Source organism: Canis lupus, chromosome 23, assembly GCF_048164855.1.
Source record: "Canis lupus baileyi chromosome 23, mCanLup2.hap1, whole genome shotgun sequence".
In the NCBI taxonomy this organism is placed as follows: domain Eukaryota; kingdom Metazoa; phylum Chordata; class Mammalia; order Carnivora; family Canidae; genus Canis; species Canis lupus.
The window spans coordinates 30707478-30722959 of record NC_132860.1 but is presented as its reverse complement, the minus strand read 5'-3'; the positions used below and the strand labels follow the sequence as shown (position 1 = coordinate 30722959).

At 35.6% G+C, this 15482-nt stretch overlaps 1 protein-coding gene across 2 annotated transcripts in view; it reads left to right on the top strand.

The window, feature by feature from the left end:
- Positions 1–15482, top strand: part of RSF1 (remodeling and spacing factor 1) — a 157564-nt gene that overhangs the window by 45643 nt on the left and 96439 nt on the right. The window lies entirely within an intron of this gene.

The window sequence follows — 15482 nt, the reverse complement described above, 5'->3', positions numbered from 1 at the left end:
AAAGATCTCTTTCACCATTTTCTGTTGTTTGAAGAAGCTACAGTTTTTCTCACATTTAAAGAGAAGAGATATAGACCCCAAACTCTCAGTGATAGTAGTGTTTTAACTTTTGAAAAACCCAATATTTTCCAGTATCTTTCTACAAGTTTGGAGCACTTCAAAGTTGGCTCAACATTTCAAAAATTTGATGCAATGAGATTCTCTAAAAGCCTGAATAATTAAGGTTGAATGAAATCTCTGAAAAATATTAAAGTATAAATGATAACTGAGCAGCATTTATTCAAAGTGCTTTAAAAATTCAAGTGAAATTGCTGTTTTGCCTTTAACAGAATATTTATTAATGATTAAGAATAAGGGTCTGGAGCTTAAAAAGAGATGCTGGAATTTCAGGACATTGATTTTTTTTTTTTTTTACCATAACATCTTAGAGGGTGTAGCCTCTTATAAATAAAACTGTTTATTAAAGTGGTTTTGTTTGTTCACATGTTCTGAGAATTTAGGTAGAAATATCTTGTATACTAATTCTATCTCTTTTTTTTTTTTTAATTTATTTATGATAGTCACAGAGAGAGAGAGAGAGAGGCAGAGACATAGGCAGAGGGAGAAGCAGGCTCCATGCACCGGGAGCCCGACGTGGGATTCGATCCCGGGTCTCCAGGATCGCGCCTTGGGCCAAAGGCAGGCGCCAAACCACTGCGCCACCCAGGGATCCCACTAATTCTATCTCTAAACAAACTTGAGAACCATGGATAATCTATTTTGCTCCTTTGTGTCTCAATTTCTTCATAAAATGTGAGAAATAAAATGAGACGATTTTATTAAAAATAGAGTTATAGGGACACCTGGGTGGCTCAGCGATTGAGCGCCTGTCTTTGGCTCAGGGCGTGATCCTGGGGTTCTAGGATTGAGATCCGTATTGGGCTCCCTGTGAGGAGCCTGCTTCTCCCTTTGCCTATGTGTCTGCTTCTCTCTGTCTCTTATGAATAAATAAATGAAATCTTTTTTTTAACAAAAAAGTTATAGAAGAATAAAAATAGAGTTATATTCACATAACAAAATTTGCCCTTTGAAAGTACACAATTCATTTCTTTTTAGTGTTTTCACAAGGTGATACAGCTATCATCACTGTCTAAACCAGACATTTTCATCCAAAAAGGAACTGCATACTCATTAAGAATTACTCTCCTTTCCCCTAGTCCTTACCAGCTACTGATTTATTTTCTGATTCTATGAATTTTCCTATTCTGAGCATTTCATATAAATAGAATTATACACTCTGTGGCCTTGACCGTCTTGGCTTTTTCACTTAGCATGTTTTCAAGTATCATCTCTGTTAAAATATGAATCAATACTTTCTTCCTTTTTTTTTTTTAAGCAACTTCCATGCCCAGCATGGAGTCCAGTACGGGGGTTGAACTCACAGCTCTGAGATTGAGACCTGAGTTGAGATCAAGAGTTAGATGCTTAACTGACTGAGCTACCCAAATACCCCAGTACTTTGTTCCTTTTTATGCCTGAATAATGTTCAGTCATATAGATATACTATTTATTTATCCACTTATCAGTTTATGATATTTGGCTTGTTTCTACCTTTTGGCTCTTTAATGAAAAATGCTACCACGAATACTTAGTTACAGGTTTTTGGGTAGACATGTGATTTATTTCTTATATCTAGAATAGAATTACTGAGTCATATGATAATTCTGTAATTAACTGTTTGAGGAACTGCCAGACTATTTTTCAAAGCTGCATCATTTTATATTACCACTAGGAATTTATGAGGATTCCAGATTTTCCACATTCTTCCCCATCAACATTTATGATTGATTGATTATTTTAACCATCCTGGTGGGTATGAAGTGAGTTCCCATTGTGGTTTTGATTTGCATTTTACTCATGACTAAATGATGTTTCAGCATTCTTTTCATATGCTTGTTGGCTGTGTATATCTTTGGGGAAATGTGGAAAAATGCCTGCTCTTATCCTTCTGCATTGTTTAGTTGGTTGTCTTTTTGTTCTTGAGTTTTGTTTTTTTTTAAGATAGATAGATTTATTTATTTATTTATTTATTTATTTATTTATTTATTTATTTATTTATTTATGATAGACACAGAGATTGAGAGAGAGGCAGAAACACAGGAGGAGGGAGAAGCGGGCTCCATGCCGGGAGCCCAATGTGGGACTCGATCCCGGGACTCCAGTATCGCGCCCTGGGCCAAAGGCAGGCGCCAAACCGCTGAGCCACCCAGGGATCCTCTGTTCTTGAGTTTTAAGAGCTCTTTATATATTTTGCATACTAGACCCTTACCAGTTATATGGTGTGCAAATGTTTTTCTCCCTTTTTTTTTTATCTTTTTACTTTCTGTGTAACTTTCTTCATGCACAAAAGTTTTAATTTTGATGAAATCTAATATATTTTTTCTTTTTAAGTGTTTTGGTGTGATAACTAAGAAACCATGCCCAACCCAAGATCATGAAGATATAATCCTATAGTCTATACTAACAGTTCTGTACGTTTAGCTTTTATGTTTAGATCTAAGATCTCTTTTAAGTTAATTTTTGTGTATTTTATAAGATAGGGATCCAGCTACATCCTTCTGCATGTGGTTATCCAGTTGTTGCATTACCATTTATTGAAAAGACTATTCTTTGCCATATTCGATTACCTTGACATCCTTGTAGAAAGTCAGTTGACCATAAATATAAGGGTTTATTTCTGAAGTCTTTATTTTATTGTCTTATTATATGTCATCATTTATGCTAGTATCATACTGTCTTGATTACTTTGTGATAAATTTTGAAATTGCTGTTTCAAGATTGTTTTGGCTTTTCTGTTTTCTCGTTCATTTTTGTAATGAGTTTGAATATCAGCTTGTTAATTTCTTTTTTTTTTTTCAGCTTGTTAATTTCTGCAAAAATGCTAGCTATGATTTAGATAGAGTTAGATATAATATGTAGGGTTAGATACAATCTGGGGAGTATCAGCTTCTTATCAAAAATAAGTCTTCTGATCCATGAAAATAGGATGTCTTTCAAAATAGTTAGGTCTTTAATTCCTTTCAAAAACATTTTGTAGTTTTCTGAGTCCAGTTTTTACACTCAGTTTGTTCAATTTCTTAGTATTTTCTTGGTTTTGATGCTATTATAAATGTGTTTTCTCAATTTCATTTTCAGATCATTCATTGCTAATATGAAGAAATCTTGTATCTTGCAATTTTGCCAAACTTGATTATTAGTTTAAATAGTTTTATTGTGGATTAAGATTATGTCATCTGCAAATCTAGGTAGTTTTACTTCCTCCTTTCAAGTCTAGAGCCCCTTTATTTCTTTTTCTTGCATAATTGCTCTATTAGAACCTCTGGTACACTGTTGTATAGAAATGGTGAGAACAGACATGCTTGTCATGTTTCTGACCCTAGGGGGAAGTTTTTCAGTCTTTTAAGATTTAATGATATTAGATATGTGTTTTTCACCAGTGTTCTTTTTCAAGTTGAGAAAGGTCTCTTCCTAGTATGTTTAGTATTTTTATCATGATATATAATCTCTTTTAAGTTAACGTTTGTTTATTTTATAAGATAGGGGTCCAACTACATGAAAGGTATTAGAATTTTGTCAGATGTTCTTTCTCCATCTATTGAGACAACTTTGTGGTTTTTTTTCCTTTATTAACATAGTTTATTACTTTGATTAATTTTCATATGTTGAAACTGTTGCAGTACTGCAGTCAATCCCATTGTCATGGTTCATAAACCTTTTTATGTATTGCTAGATTTGGTTTGCTAATTTATTGTTGAGGATTTTTGTCTCTGTATTCACAAGGGATACTAATGTGTTGTTTTCTTGAGATGTCTGTGGCCTCATAGAATTAGTTGCAAATTATTTCCTGTATTTTTTTGTAAGTGTTCATGAAGTATTGATGTTTACTCTTTTTTTTTTTTTAATTTTTATTTATTTATGGTAGTCACACAGAGAAAGAGAGAGAGAGGCAGAGACATAGGCAGAGGGAGAAGCAGGCTCCATGCACCAGGAGCCCGACGTGGGATTCAATCCTGGGTCTCCAGGATCACGCCCTGGGCCAAAGGCAGGCGCTAAACCACTGCGCCACCCAGGGATCCCTGATGTTTATTCTTTAAACATTTATTAGAATCTAGCTGTGAAGCCATCTGAGCTTGGGCTTTTCTTTGTTGGAAGTATTGTTTTTGTTTGTTTACTCAGTCTCTCGCATAAGTCAGTTTAGTTTGTGTTTCTTTAGAGTCAATTTCAGTAGTTGATGTCTTTCTACGAAATTGTTTTATCTAGCTTATTGGCATTCATTTATTTATAGTATTCATTTGTAATCTTATTTATGTATAGGTAGTAATATTCCCTCTTTTCCTATTTTACTCATTTTGTATGTTCTTTTTTTTTCTTGGTCAACGTAGCTATAGGGTTATCAATTTTGCTGATCTTTTATTTTTTTTAAAGATTTTATTTATTTAAGAGAGAGAGAGAGAGAGCAAGTGCAAACGGGATAAGAGGGAGAAGCAGACACCCCGCTGAGAAAGGAGCCCAACGCGAGACTCACCTGAGCCAAAGGCAGACACTTAATCGACTGAGCCACCCAGGCACCCCAATTTTGTTGGTCTTTTATATGGTCTTGTTGAGTTTCCCTATACTTTTTCTATTTTATCCTTTCCTTTCATTTTTGTTAGGTTTAGTTTGCTCTTCTTTTCTGGCATTAAGGTAGAAGTGTAGTTTATTGATATGAGATTTTCCTTTTTTTAATGTAGATGTTTTCAGCTATTATATCTTTATTCCTTTCTTTAGATTCATTCTATAAATTGGTATGTTATATTTAATTTTCTTTCATCTCAAACTATTTTCCTGTTTCTCTTGGGATTTCTTCTTTGACATATTGATTATTTAGTTGTACATTGTTTAATTTCCACATACTTATAAATTTTGGCAATACGTTTTCCTTTTACTGGCTTCTAATTTCATTCCATTATGAAGAACATACTTTGATTTTAATCCAGTTAATTTTGTTGAGACTTGTTTTATGGCGTCACTTAACGTGTGTGTGTGTGCATGTGTGTAAAAGGCCCTTCAATATTAAAATATAATTATTCTACTTGGGTATTTAGTGAGGTTTGTTAATTTCATATTTACTGTCTTTTCTGATTTTTTCCCTTTTTTCCTGATTATTAGGACTTTTGCTCCCCTATTAATAAAGTGTATGCACAACATTCACATACCTTAGGTACAGATATATATTTTTTCCGTATCCTTTTTGAATGATAAAGTCTCTACTAATTTTATTTTATTTTATTTTTTAAAGATTTTATTTATTCATCTGAAAGAGTGAGTGAGAGAGAGAGAGTGCATGGGGGAAGGACAGAGGGAGAAGGAGAAGGAGACCCTCCTGAGCAGGGAGCCTGGTGTGTGTGTGGCTCAATCCCAGGACTCCAGGATCATGACCTGAGCTGAAGGCAGACACTTAACCAATTGAGCCACCCAGGTGCCCCTCTACTATTTTATTAAAGAACAGTAAACTTTTCCTTAATTCTTTGTTCTCCATTAGCTTTCTCCCATCTTCCCTTTTCTGCTTTGTATTAGTTATCTATTGCTTTCATGAGAAATGACCTCAGAACCTCGCTGGTGAAAACAGTGAATATGAAGTCTAACATTCTCTGAGCTGTGCCTAATGCTCAGTGCATCCCAAACCATATTTTCCCTGATGTCTGTTGGTTGAAGTTTTCTGTGTGAAGTCTGAAACTGGCCCTGGTACAAAGAAGACAAAGAGACATGAAAGAAAGAAGCAGAGTACTCCATCTTGATACTGTGGCTGCTCACCAATATGAAAGAAGTTCTGCAGTTGTTTGGATTTGTGTGTCTGTTCTTTGAGGCTTTCCTTGGATCACTTTCCAACTAAATTGTTTGAACTCATCTCAGGTCTTGCTTTTGTTGGAAATCAAAATTTGATAAAGAGTCTAACAAAATGGAATTCCATAATATCTGATTAACATATAACAATATGTTCAGCATTATTAGTTATTAAAATGATATCAGTAAAAAAGCAATACATAGGATACTCTTCTGAAGTGCCAGTTTCTGATGAATAGAGGACGTTGCACTGCAGGGTACTCCAAGACCTCCTCTTTGTAAAGTCACTGCTTTATTTTTTTTTTAATTTTTATTTATTTATTTATTTATTTATTTATTTATTTATTTATTTATTTATTTATTTATTTATTTTAAGATTTATTTATTTATTCATTCAGAGAGAGCGAGAGAGAGGCAGAGACACAGGCAGAGGGAGAAGCAGGCTCCATGCAGGAAGCCCGATGTGGGACTCAATCTCGGGTCTCCAGGATCACACCCTGGGCTGCAGGCGGCGCCAAACCGCTGCGCCACCGGGGCTGCCCAATTTTTATTTATTTATGATAGTCACACAGAGAGAGAGAGAGGCAGAGACACAGGCAGAGGGAGAAGCAGGCTCCATGCACCGGGAGCCCGACGTGGGATTCGATCCCGGGTCTCCAGGATCGCGCCCTGGGCCAAAGGCAGGCGCCAAACCGCTGCGCCACCCAGGGATCCCAAGTCACTGCTTTAAAGAGTAGAAGACATAGCTGACTTTCTTGAAAATCAAAAACAGATACAGAGAGACAGACAAAATGAGGAGATAGAGAAATCTATCCCAAAGGAAAGAACAGGACAAGGCACAGTCAGAGACATAAGTGAAACAGATAAAAGTAACATGCCTGATAGAGAATTTAAAACAATAATCACAGAGATGCTCACTAGACTTGAGAAAAGAGTGGACGACATGAGTGAGACCTTTAAAGCAGAGATAAGGAATAACATAGACGAGATAAAGGGCTTAAAAAAAATCAGAAACACACTTGATGGAATGCATAGCAGGATGGAAGAAGCAGAGGAACAAGTTAGTGAAAAGTAAAGTGGAAAGTAATCAAGCTGAACAAAAGAGGGAAAAAGAATTACATGAAACAAGAATAGACTTAGGAAATTCAGTTGCTCATCAAAAATCATAACATTTGTACTGTAGGAGTTCCAGAAGAAGAAAAAAGAGGGCCGAAAATTTATTTGAAGAAATGATAGCTGAAAACTTCTCTAATCTGGGGGAGGAAACAGACATCTAGATCCAGGAGACACAGAGAATTCCATCAAAATCAACAAAAGCAGATCCAAACCAAGACATACTATAATTAAATGTGTAGTGTAGTGATAAGAAATAATCTTCAAAGCAGCGAGACAAAAGAAGTCAGTAATTTATAAGGGGAAAGCCATAAGGCTAGCAGGAGATTTTTCAGCAGAATTTTTGCAAGTTAGAAGGAAGTGATTGGTGTGATATATTCATTCAAAGTGCTGAATGGGAAAAATCTGCGTCTAAGAATACTCTATCCAACAAGGCTATCATTCAGAATAGGAGAGGTAGTTTCTCAGATAAACAAAAAGTAAAGGAGTTCATGACCACTAAACCACACCTGCAAGAAATATTAAAGGGGACTCTGAATGGAAAGGAGAGACCAAAAGTGACACTATAAAGATAGGAAACACAAAAGCAGTAAAAATGAATATTTCTAAAAAGTCAATGAAGATATCCATAAAAATTATAAAATATAATAACATAGGGACACCTGAGTGGCTCAGTGGTTGAGCATCTGCCTTTGGCTCAGGTTGTGATCCCGGGGTCTTGGGGTCAAGCCCCACATCAGGCTCCCTTGGGGGAGCCTGCTTCTCCTTTTGCCTGTGTCTCTGCTTCTCTCTGTGTCTCTCTTGAATAAATAAATAAAATCTTTATGTTATTATATGTATAATATATATTATACATATAATAACATATACCTACACTTGGGTGGCTCAGTCATTAAATCATCTGACTTTTGATCTTAGCTCAGATCTTGATCTCATGGTAATGAGTTCAAGACCCATATTTGGCTCCATGGTGGGCATGGAGCCTACTTTAAAAAAAATAGTAAACACATACCTAAAATCTAGGGAGGAGAGAAGAAAAAGTGTGGGTTCAAGCCTAAATGACCATCAACTTAATGTAGACTACTATGTGCACAAGAGATTGTAGAAAAACCTAATGGTAGCCATATATCAGAAACCACCAATAAACCTAGAAAGAATGAAGAGAAAGAAAACCAAATATATCACTAAGGAAAATCAGCAAAAAAAATCAGTAAAAGACCAGAAAGGATCAGAGAAAATCTTTAGAAACAACCACAAAACAAATAAAATGACCTCAAATATATATCTATCACTAATGCTTCTAATGCAAATGAATTAAATAGTCCAGTCAAAGGATGTAAGGTGATAGGGTGGATTAAAGAAACAAGACTCATCTATATACTGCCTGTAAAATACTCATTTTATACTAAAAGACATCTACAGATTGAAAGTGAGGGAATGGAGAAACGTCTGTCATGCAAATGGATGTCAAAAGAAAGCTTGAGTAGCAATATTTATATCAGACAAACTTTAAAACAAAAACTGTAAAAAGGTATAACAAAGGACACAATATAAATAAAGGGAAATCCATCAAGAAGTTATAACAATTATAAATATTTATGAACTCTACATAAGAGCACCCAAATACATACAAAGTTAACAGCAGACATTAGATCTAATCAATAGTCATACAATAATACTAAGGGACTTTAACACCCCATTTACATCAATTGACAGATCATCCAAACAGAGCATCAACAAAGAGACAGTGGCTTTGAATGACACACTGGAGCATATGGATTTAACAGATACATTCAGAACATTCTATCCTAAAACAGCAGAATATACATTATTTCAGGTGTGCACAGAACATTGTTCAGAATAGATCACATATTAGTTAACAAAAGCAGTCTCAACAGATTGAAGAAGATTGAAGTCATACCATGCTTCTTCTCTGACCATAATGCTGTGAAACTCGAAATCAACCAGGAGAAAAAATCTGGAAAGATCACAAATACATGGAGGCTGAATAACATGCTACTGAACAATGAATGGGTCAACCAGGAAATAAAAAACGAAATTAAAAAAGTATATCGAAATGCATGAAAAAGAAAACGGTCCAAGACCTATAGGATGCAGCAAAAACGGTTCTAAGAGGGGAGTTTATGGTAATATAGGCCTATGTTAAGAAGCAACAAAAAACCCAAACAACCTAACCTTACACTTAAGGGAGCTAGAAAAAGTAAAACAAACAAGACCTAAAACCAGCAGAAGGAAGGTAATGATAAATGTTAGGGTAGAAATAAATTATATAGAAATTAAATAAACAAAGGACAAAAACCAAAAGAACCGATTAATAAAACCAGGAACAGTTCTTTCATAAAAATCGATGACTGATAAACCTCTAGCCAGACTTAAGCAAGAAAAAAAGGGAAAGGACCAAAATCACAAAGGATAGAGAAGAGAGAGAAGAAATAACAGTCAACATCACAGAATTACAAACAATTATAAAAGAATATTATGAAAAACTTATGCCAACAAATTGAACAACCAATTTGAAATTTGAACAGACCAATTACCAGCAACAAAATTGATTTAGTGATCAAAAACCTCCCAACAAACAAAATTCCAGGACCAGATGGCTTCACAGGCGAATTCTACCATTTTAGGAAGAGGTGATACCTATTCTTCTCAAACTATTTCAAAAGATAGAAAAGGAAGCAAAACTTCCAAATTCATTCTGTGAGGCCAGCATTATCCTGATACCAGATAAAGACACCAATAAAAAGAGAACTACAGACCAATATCCCTGATGAACATAGATGCAAAAATCCTCTATAAAATATTAGCAAACTGAATTCAGTGATACATTCATCATGTTCTAGTGGGATTTATTCCTGGATTGCAGGCGTTGTTCAGTATTTGCAAATCAATTAATATGATACATTATATCAAGAGAAAGTATAAAAACCATATGATCATTTTAGTAGACACAGAAAAAGCATTTGAGAAGTACAATATCCATTCATGATAAAAAGTCTCAACAAAGTTTTAGAGGAAACATACTTCAACATAATAAAGGCCATATATGAAAAACCCACAGTGAACATCATCAATGGGAAAAAATTGAGAGCTTTTCCCCTATAGTCAGGAATGAGACAAGGATTTACACTCCCAACACTTTTATTCAACATAGTACTTACTGGAAGTCCTAGCCACAAGAATCAGATAACAGAAAGAAATAAAACGCATCCAGATTGGTTAAGGAAGACCTCAAACTTTCATTATTTACAGATGACATGATAACTATATCTAGAAAACCTGAAAACCTACACCAAAAAACTGCTAGAACTGATAAATGAATTTTATTCATTTTCAGAATATACAAAATCCACATACAGAAATTTGCTTTTCTATGTACGAATAATAATGCAGCAGAAAGAGAAATTAAAAAATAATCCCATCTACAATTGCATCAAAAATAATGATATACCTAGGAATAAAATAAATAAATAAGTAAAGAGGTAAAAGACCTGTACTCTGAAAATTATAAAACACTGATAAAAGAAATTGAAGATAACGTTAAAGAAGTAGAAAGAAAAAAAAAAAAAGAAGTAGAAGGCCATTCCATGCTCATGGATTGGAAGAACAGATATTTTTAAATGTCTAACCTACCCAAAGTAATCTACACCTTTAATGTAATCACTATCAAAATACCAACAGCAGTTTTCACAGAACTAGAGAAAACAAGTCTGAAATTTGTATGAAACCACAAGAGGTCCTGACTAACCAAAGCAACCTTGAAAAAGAAAAACAGAGTTGGAGATATCACAATTCCTGGTTTCATGTTGTATTACAAACTGTACTAATCAAAACAGCATGGTACTTAGCACTAAAATAGACACATAGATTAATGAAACAAAAAACCCAGAAATGAAACCAAAATTATATGATCAATTAATCTTTGACAGACTTGGAAAGAATATCCAGTGGGAAAAAGACAGTATCTTCAACAAATGGTGTTGGGAAATCTGGACAGCGACATGCAAAAGAATGATACTGGACCACTTTCTTATACAATACAATACAATACAATACAATACAATACAATACAATACAATAAAAAATAAAAAATAAAAATGGATTAAACACCTAAATGTAAGCCCTGAAACTATAGAAAAGTGGAAGAGAATACAGTAACCTCTTTGACATGGGACATAGCAACTTCTTTTCTAAGGCAAGAGAAACAAAAGCAAAAATAAACTATTGGGACTATATCAAAATAAAAAGCTTTCACACAGCGAAGGACCCAATGAACAAAACTAAAAAAACTGTATCAAAATAAAAAGCCTCCACACAGCAAAGGTCCCAATGGACCCATTCCTTCCTGTGGGTGAAGGTGTTTGCACATGACATATCTGATAAAAGGTTAGTATCCAAAATATATAAGGAACTTATAAAAACTCAACATTGAAAAAACAATCCAATTTTTAAAAACAGACATTTCTCCAATGAACAGACATTTCTCCAATGAAGAAATACAGATGGCTGACAGACAAATGAAAAGATGTTAATCATCACTTACTGTCAGGGAAATGCAAATCAGAATTAAAGTGAGATATTCATACCTGTCAGAAAGGCTAAAATCAACAACACAAAAAACAACAGGTATTGGTGAGGATGTGAAGAAGAAAGAACTTTCTTGCATTGTTGGTGGGAATGCAAACTGGTGCGGCCACTGTGGAAATAGTATGTAGCTTCCTCACAAAATTAAAAATCGCACTACTATATGATCTAGCAACAGCTTTCCTGGGTATTTACCCAAAGAATACAAAAACACTAATTAGAACGGATACATGCACCCCTGTGCATATGCTCCTATATAGGAGCATTATTTACAATAGCCAAGATAAACATCCCAGTGTCCATTGATAGATGAATGGATAAAAATGTGGTGTGTATGAACACACCATGGAATATTATTTAGCCATAAAAACAAATGAAATCTTACCATTTGCAACGACATGAATGGAGCCAGAGAGTATAATGCGAAGTGAAATAATCAGAGAAGACAAATACCATATGATTTCACTCATATTTGGAATTCAGAAAGCAAACAAGCAAAGGGAAATATAGAAACCAAGAAACAAGACTCCATCAGAGAGAACAAATTTATGGTTAGCAGAGGGGAACCAGGAGAAGTTTGGGTTAAATAGGTGGTGAGTATTAAGGAGTGTACTTTTTTTCATCATGAACATGGGGTGATGTATGGAATTGCTGAGTCCCTATATTGTACACCTGAAACTAATATAGCACTGTATGTTATCTAACTCTAATTACAAAAAAATGAACACCAAACATTTATTCTTTTGCAGTTTTTTTTTTGTGTTAGGAATTTCAGTGGCACCTAGCTGGATACCTCTGGCTCAGAGTTTCTCAGTAGGCTACAGTCAAGCTGTCAGCCTGGCATGCATTCTCATCTGAAGGCTAAACTGGTGGAGAATCTCTCCCAATCTCAGTAACATGGCTATTGACAGGATTTGGTTTCTTGTCATGGTTTGTCCACACAGCACCTCAGAGCACTGGCAATTATGTAGGGCGTTGCTTCTCCATAGGGCTGCTTAACACATTGCAGCAGAGCCATTGGATGAGAGAAAGGGACTGAGACAAAAGTCAGGATCTCTTTGTAACCACGTTTTAGCTACATACTATCACTTTTGCCGTATTCTGTTTGTTAGCATAAAGTTACTGGATTTGGCTCAGAACCAAAGCTGAAGGAGGAGTGGTGTAGGGCATCCATGAGAAGTGAATCCATAAAAAGTGATACTTTCACATCTTTTTAATTTCTCTGACCTTTCCTTATAATACTCTTCTTTTAGCTTCTTTCCTACAGTAATTTCCTGATTTTCCTTTTACCCCATTAATCTCCTTTCCCAGATCTTTCTTTTTTGTCTAAGCTCTTGAAAGCTTTTATATTTTTTTGTTCCAGACCTTCCTCTAGTCTCATTTTCTATATTCTCCTTGGATATTCTTGTCTGTTCCCAAGACTTTACACCCCTATGTGTTAATGACTTATATTTTCATTCTGAATCTTAAGTGTATTCAACTACATATTGAACACCTTCATTAAAAAATGCTGATGAATCAACATTAGATAGAGACTGAATTGCTATAAGAAAGAGATTCCAAAATATACTTGGTTAAATAGGCAAAAAATTTATTTGTCTCTATTAAACAATCTGACTTTTCTACCCCTGGGACAACTGTGTTCAATGAGGTTATTCAGAGATCCAGATTCTCTACATTTTATTGCTCCACCATAGAGTATTTTGCTTTTTTATGTTGTAGAATGTGCTTTAGCTGCAGGAAGGCGAAAGAAAAGTATAGAGCAAACAATTTTCTTTTAAGAAATGAAGCAGAATTTGCATTCTTCACTTTTCTTGTTCTATTAGGAAGAGCACAGTCACATGATTATACCTATTTGTAAAGTAGGTTGGAGAATATCAGCCCTTCCTTAGTGGCATAAACTCTGGAAATGGGGCAGGGGGAACAGATTTGTTTGGGGCAACTTAAAATACTTGGTTTCCCTTCCTTTGTGAAGATTATATATCCCCCTGCTGGTGAATTCAGGCATGGTCATGTGACTTGTTTTTGGTCATTGGAATACAAAAAGTTACAATGTTAAACTTTTGAGCAGAAGCTTCCTTCCCCTATTCCCCAGCAGAAGCTTTAAGAGCAGTGAGTATTCTACATATTCTCTGTTCCCTTCACTACGATGACTTGTATGCAGAATTTTTTACTAAGTCAGTGCTGCCCATTTTGGGGTGAAAATGATAGGTTACAGAGCCACTGCTAACCTGTCATCAACATATAGGCCAGAAATAAATTTTTGTTGCTGTAACTCAGTGATCAGCACACCATTTCTTAAAGGGTCAGATACTAGATATTTTAGACTTTTGTTCTTTATAGTCTTTGTCACAGCTGCAGACAATCCCTAAATGGATGGATATTGCTGTGTTCTAATAGAACCTCATCTACAAAAACAAGCATTCAGCCTGTGGGCCATAGTTTGCCAATTCCTGTTGTGAATGGTTGAGATTTAGGGTTACTTGTTACTGAAGCATAACCTAGACTATCCTGACTGATACCTTTGGTTAAATAGCACCAATACCTCCACCTCCTTACCCAAACCAGAAATATAAGTATCATCCTTCACTCCTCATTTCCCACACTAAATCCTGACTTCTTTCTTTCAGAGCTCTTGATTTAGCAGATGAAAATACTATTTTTTTCAAGATTTAAATAGACTTTATTGTTATTAGGGGACCCTACTGAGCAGGGCCTTAAAAACCAATATATTTGGTCTCAGCATGTCACCATGAAGAAATCAAGAGGTCATGATTGCAGAAGAGGTCACTGTAGTTGAAGGACATGACTGTCAGGAATGTAGCAGGCATGATCAGGCCAGAGTGGTCAGGACACAGCCCTCTTCACTCCCACTTCTTGTAGGTCTCCAGATGTGACAGGACCCAGCCTGATGATGACAAGAGGAAACATAGGAAGGCAGGTGAGCCCAATGGTGACATGCAGGGTCCCAAGCTACTCCCATGGTGGTTTGGAATTGACCTGGACATTACCAGGAACTGCTGGTTTAGGCCTGTCCATTACCTGGACAGTACCAGGAACTGCTGGTTTAGGCCTGTCCATTACCTGGACGGTACCAGGAACTGCTGGTTTAGGCCTGTCAGGCCCTTCAGCAGCAGTGGCATCAGCATAGACATGACTGCAGACAGTGGCCAGCAGTAGCCCAAGTTCAGGAAGTTAAATGGCAACAGATGAAGACATTAAGACCCAAAGAGAGGGGGATCCCTGGGTGGCTCAGTGGTTTGGCGCCTGCCTTTGGCCCAGGGCACGATCCTGGAGTCCCGGGATCGAGTCCCATGTCAGGCTCCCGGCCTGGAGCCTGGTTCTCCCTCCTCCTGTGTCTCTGTGCCTCTCTCTCTCGTTCTCTATGTCTATCATAAATAAATAAATAAATCTTTAAAAAAATTTTTTAAAAATAAAATCTTAAAAAAAAAAAAAGACCCAAAGAGAAATACTTATTCCTAGCCATAGAGAATAGAGAATCAGAACTTGGGTAGATTTGATGTTAAATTTGTAGTATAATTGACCCTTGAAAAACGGGTTTGTACACCTGTCCACTTACATGCAGAATTTTTTAAAATACAGTATAGTACTTGTAAGTGTATCTTCACTTATGATTTTTCTTAAAGTTTTCTTTTCCCCATTTAAGAATGTAATATATAATACATCTAATATAAATGTGTGTTAATCGACTTTTCATGTTATAGATAAAGCTTCTGGTTGGTAGTAGGCTATTAGTATTTAAGATTTGGGGGAGTCAAAATTATATGCACATTTTTTTTATATGTTCATTTTTAACAGTTCATGGGGATTAGCTTGTCTAATGCCTGCATTGTTCAAGGGTCAACTGTAGGTTTTTGTAATCTAGGGTTTTATTGTTCCTT